Source organism: Sinohyriopsis cumingii, chromosome 14 (assembly GCF_028554795.1).
Source record: "Sinohyriopsis cumingii isolate HCF-2022 chromosome 14, ASM2855479v2, whole genome shotgun sequence".
Taxonomy (NCBI): domain Eukaryota; kingdom Metazoa; phylum Mollusca; class Bivalvia; order Unionida; family Unionidae; genus Sinohyriopsis; species Sinohyriopsis cumingii.
In genome coordinates this window covers 13,128,305-13,134,375 of record NC_142974.1, presented here as the reverse complement: position 1 = coordinate 13,134,375, position 6,071 = coordinate 13,128,305, and the positions used below count along the sequence as shown (strand labels likewise).

General features: G+C 39.9%; 1 long non-coding RNA gene across 1 annotated transcript in view; it reads left to right on the top strand.

Annotated features, from left to right (window-relative positions):
• Positions 1-528, top strand: part of LOC149783276 (uncharacterized) — a 2,054-nt gene extending 1,526 nt beyond the window's left edge. The window contains exon 3 of the long non-coding RNA XR_016414003.1: positions 393-528. This is a non-coding gene — a long non-coding RNA (uncharacterized LOC149783276). The remainder of the gene's footprint in view (positions 1-392) is intronic.
• Positions 529-6,071: the final 5,543 nt, after the last annotated feature.

Below are 6,071 nucleotides of genomic sequence, written 5' to 3'. Positions count from 1 at the left end.
TTGTTATCCTGATTGAAAGAGCAAATGCTGTGCCAAATTTCAATTCTCTCAAACAAGCTTTACTACATCTTGTATTAAAATGCTAATTCAAAATGTCGGTTGTGGCATCCTTTATAAAGTGTAATATTCTTCTTGTTTTAACACCATATTGTTTTATGCGTTCACATACTACACAATACGGGTCACATTATGTACATCACATTAAATATATTGCTGCATTCTAAAATTTTATTTTCAAGATTTGACCATCTCTGAATGAAAAGATAATCACACAAGCTTATCGGCATTAAATTCACTTAACATAACTATGCTTTTCATGAAAATCAATATTGGGAGATAGAAAAATGGATGTGTGAAAATAAAACTTCGTCTTATTGTTTTCTCTTTCTCAGCTTGCACTACCAAAAGTGATTGCGAAACAAATGGGTTTCACAGCTGCAATGCAAACCACACCGCCCACTGCTTAGACAACCTTTGTAGGTGCTCCCTTTCCGGAAGCCATCATACTGGTAATTCTTTAATAATGACGGATACACTTAATTTCACTGTACATAGTATCAAAGCAAGACCCAAGTTAAAGTACGGGTGTGTTTTGGGGCATTTATCCTAATTACGGTTCATGTAAATGATAAAAATGAGCATTTAAAGAAACAAGTTACTACAAATCAATAACAAAATGAAATAAAAAAGAAAATCAAAATATAAAATTAAAAAAAAAAACATGCAATGAAATCTGAAAAAACTGGTTTGCTCCAAAACACGCCCAACTCGCAATAGTAGTAATAGTGGGCTGTTTAGCGACAATGGAATCCCGGTCAAAAAGGGTCTGCGGTTGTTTAGCGACAATGGGAATTTAACATGAACGAAACACCTGGGGCTATTTAGCGACAATGGGAATTGAACATGGGGAATATTGGGACTGTATAGCGATAAAATACATTGGGCCTGTGTATCGAGAAAACAATATTGGGTTTGTATAGGGACAATATGAATGGAACAGGTGGGGTGACGTCACGGTGCTGGACATTGGCAACAATGTGGCAAGTGGCTGACCTCAACTGGGCCAACAGGGACAGCGGGAAAAAAGCTTTAACGCTTGGCGGGGCGGGAACGAACTTCCGCGCAGTACTGACCTTTCATTAAAAAAAACAATACAAATATCGCCTGGTGGGGCGGGGCATATCACTAGATAGACATATGCAGAGACATAGACATATGACACATACATAGATTTATGAACATAAATCAATCACACAAAATAAATAACTATACAACCGACTAAAACATTTAGGCAAAATAATAGATATCTTTTCGAGGCAATGGAGCGGCCCTAAAAAGGGACTTTCGGTTTCTTCGTCCTTTTCTAATTTCTGCTCTTTCTCCACCAACTTGTTATTTTCTCTCCTACATTCCTCTTCCTTTTCTTCTACTTTTCATTCTCCTCTTTCTCCTACTCCTCCTCCCTCTCCTCTTCTCTCTTCCTCTTCCCATACTCCACTTCTATTTCCGTTACAGGATCTCGTTTATATTCTATCTTCATCCTCTTTCTCCTCCATTTCCTGTTAAAATAACTCTCTTTGTCTTTCCGTTGTCTTCTTTGAATGGTTTATTGCAATCAAGAGCAGTGAAGACTATAGGCACCATATTCCAATCTTATCAAAAATTACTCCACCATCCCCACGTCATTTGTTGCCTCTTGCAACGTCTTCATAATATCAGTGTGATTAGTCGCCATTTTGTATTCAATATTGAATGGCGCGAATGATGAACGCTCTGCTTTGTATACCTCAGACATGGACGTGAAGGAAAACAGCCCCTACAATAACTTTACATATTATCTACTATCAACACAGAGGAGAGAAAATAACACCATTATCTACTATCAACACAGAAGGAAGAAAAAAAACATTATCTACTATCAACACAGACGGGAAGAAAAAAAAACATTGTATACTATCCACATATTGTAGGGACAAGTGTTTTTTTAAAGATAAAAACAAACACAAGCAAACGTACGCGTGCACACAAACTCACAAGCAAACGCATATACATACAAACGTACGAGCTCATGCATGCAAACAGAAAAACAAATATCAGTAAAGGAGTCAGTATTTATAGTAACACTACTCCAAATTCAAACAAATCGGTAACTTGAATAGTCTCTTTGCAAATGATCTCGTTACTCCTGAAAAGGGCAGTTCTTTAGAACTTGAGATGCTTCTGTTAATGGTTACACATCCCAGGCCGGGCACCACATATACAACAACGGCTCCAGTCCTGCTTCCAATTGATGCGTGTGGCTGGGAGTGCAGAGGCCTCTTGAGTGGCTTCAGAACCCCAATCTTCAGTTTGTGAGATTCTTGAACCTTGTTCCTTCTGTCTTCTTCTATTCCACACCAGAGGATGACGATGAGATCTCATCGGCTCTCGCCTTCTTTCTATCTCCTCCTCCCAGTTTTATGTCTGGTATACAGCAGCGTTTGGTACTGGTACTGATAGTAGTGGATGTGGTTGTTGTTGACGTTGTTGAGGTGTTTCTGCTACTGGCAGTGGAGGTGTCCGCACCTCAGGCTTCACCTCAAACAAAGGCCTTATCATGAGGTGAGGCAGGATTCTTTCCTTCTCTTTCTTGTTCGTTTTTCCTCTTCTTCCTCCTTTATCCTGGCACTTTTTGCAATAGCCTCCATGGCCAGCTCGTCAAGTATGCGCCGACATATTTCAGGTGCATCTTCAATCTTAATAATTTTGAAATTCTGCACATATTGTTATTGTTGACTGGTCAACGTTGGGTAGCCAGACTGACGAACTCTTCGCTTTCTCTGTCTAAAGCGCAGACGTGAAGGAACACATCCACTGACACCACTCCTCACATTACCTATATCATTACCAAAATAAGACATCGAACGCGCGGCCATAAAAGAAATACTCACGTTCAATTTTTAACTACCAAGACACTTTATGACCACTCCTACACTTTACATAGTCAGAGAAACGAAGTGATTGTAAGCACATTTTTATTCCATTACTTACAAATACACACACAATTACACACACACACACACACACACACACACACACACACACACTGTATCTGACAAGTCAGAGAAACGAAGTGCTTTTAGGGTAACTTCTATATTTTAGCTTATACATATACACACAAAGACAAACACATATTATGGCAATTTGAATAGTATATCTTTTCTAGATGACCGGGGTAGCCCTGAAAAAACACTGTTTTTATGACGGCTTTACTCGGCATCCACTCTTCTTTCTCTTCCTTGATTTTATCTTTAAACAACTCTTTTCGCAAGTCTTCGGCCACTTTCAACATCCTGACGTTCTCTATCACATCAGATTAGGGTATCGAGTTTTGCCTGACATGGTGTAAATTCACGTAGGCTTTGTTCAGTTTGGCTAGTCTTGAATACATCTTCATAGGTGGACGAGTCAACAATGGAAGGTCAGACTGGAGACTGCCCCGTTTTATATGGCTCATGCGGGGACGCTATAGAAAACATCCCTACAATGTTTTTGGGTCAGAAAGATATAGAGCTTATCTTATGGTGAGGGATAGAGAGAAGTCAAAGTGCATATTTTCACAGTGCTTTTTAACAACAAACCACCAAGACCTTTTTTAAAACAGCAGTTTTCAGTGAAACAACCATTAACCAACATATAATTTTAAACAAACAAACATACTATTTTTGACAAGGTTGACAACGTTGTGAAGTTAAGCTAGACTTCCACGGATGGATGTCATTGGCCCATTGATGTACACTAGGAGTCTCAGCTAAAGACAAGATATTTCCATAATGGTCTCAAAACCATTGATATACTATGTTATCGTTTCTAGAAGAGTTACGATCAAAATAAGTCACTAAAAGGTTTCTAAGGGATATCAAGGACTGCGCTGATAAAGAAAATAAACACAATATTGTCCACACACCTTAAAATATGCGCATTGTAATTTCATATTATTGAATCGTGTAATCTGGGAATTTCTTCTCATATAGTCGATGATGACTTCTAAAGTCGGCAATCCATACGAATCAAAATACTCCACATAACCATCTTCGGGAAAGAAGACGGCTACCCAGTAGGTTCCTGGGAGATGACTGTCGTCTGTGTTGATGACATTAGCTTGGTAGTCTTGAGGTTTGCGATGAGGAAGTTCATCTTTGGCGCACACGACAGGATTTCAAAAACTGTGTACGAACTGTCATTCAAAAAGTAACAAAGTTCCCAGGTATCCATTTTTCGTTTGTTTTCTTCTTGTTTTTCACAGGTAATTACAAGTCATCAATTCAGTCCTGACCTTTTGCTTAAAAGTCTCTGACAAGTAACCATTACTTTGCTTCCTCTCCGTACTCTGACCCAATAGAGCTTCGACGTGATGGATCTCTAGAGTAATGAACTGAGGAGAGGAATGATCGCACAAATCTTTATACCGTTGATGCAATTCTGCTTCTTACGAGATGAGACCCCAAGCGTCCTTCAGATACTCGTCCAATTTTTATCATGTTGAATTTAACTGGGTTGATTGTTCTGACATCCATAGCAATCTTTCTTGTTCCACCCTATAATGGTTTATCCCAGGTGTTTGGCAAAGCAGGACAGTATATGTTCTTTATTTTGCCATCTGGACCTCATCACTATGAACTCTTCGTCTTTGTCTTTTGTTTCAGCTGCCACGGTATCCTCCAATTCCATTTCCAAAGATTCTCCACTATTCAAAGAAGGATAAGAGTCTTCCATATCTTATAATAGTCTAGAATGACCTCTCTGAAACTGTTGACTTCTAGAGTGTTATCGAATTCGTCATATTCGATAACGTTCAAAGTGTTGGGTAGAGATTCTGCAAACTGAAGTTCCACACGCAGTTGACCGGCTTTTATAGGGTGGAAATGTCCCTCGTCACTGCCTTGGTCTGGAGTAAAATCAAAAGCCCACAAAGCGTAACCTCCTGAATAATCGTCGTACGAAATGCCGTGGCTGCTGTTGGTCCCTAACAGTCCCGTGGTTTCGTACAAGGACAAGTACGAACTCAAGAAATTCTTCTCTGTAAACATAGGTTCAAAGGGTCTGGTGTACACAATGTTTTGTCATCGCAACTGACTACGATCTTGCACGCTCTGTAGTTCTTAAACTCGAAAAGACTGGCGGTGAAGGCTCCATTGAGAGCTTTGTTACTGAAGATGCCAACGATTAAACATTTGAGTAACTGTCCTTGGAACAAATGATATTCGATCTTGCATTGGAGTAAAGTGGCTATGGTGAAGGTTTTCACTTCCAAGCGGCATGTCGTGTTCTTGGCAGTCGTTCTGCTCAGATTGTGACAGATATCGTTTCCCAGTTTAGGTAACACTTCCACGCGTCGCACGTAGAGTCTGGCTTCTTGGATGATGGTTTTGTACACGTTGGCATGAGACATCAAAAGAAAACGGTACTGCTACGAGTCAATCTCAGTCGGATATCCACACCATTCAGCAAATACTTTTCTTGCAACCACATGTCCAAATGCATGCGATCCATCAGTTCTAAACTACGTCCTTACGGGATTTTCTTTCGACGGTCGTTAAAGCCTACATTGTGAAGTTCGTCATCAGCTGTCATAGCTGTGTCATTAAAATTCTCCAAGTCTGCTGTGCAAGGTTCCCATACCACGCAAGCATCCAAATGAGCGTTATTGGCTTCTTTACGTCAAGAGATTTCCACGTACGCTCGGTAAGGGTAAATATCCATGCGACAGCTAACCCGTTTGTTATTCAAGTACATATCCTGAACAAGGAATGCATGAAATTATTGACGGGAGCTACTCTAGCATCGGCGTCTGAGGTCGTGTAGTCCACTTTGATCACTTTGACTTTCAGGTACAAGTAACTATTATTCATATCGATTTAATCTTCCCGGCAGTCCTTTGATTACATATTCTATGGGATCTGAGGTCGTCAAATAGGGACGAGATGAAATTCTAACTATTGCGATTAGTCGATGCCATAGCAAACAGATCCAGTTCCGACAGGAAACTCTCAGTGCATCATTTGTTTCTGTTTAAGAATTAAAAGCGTTTC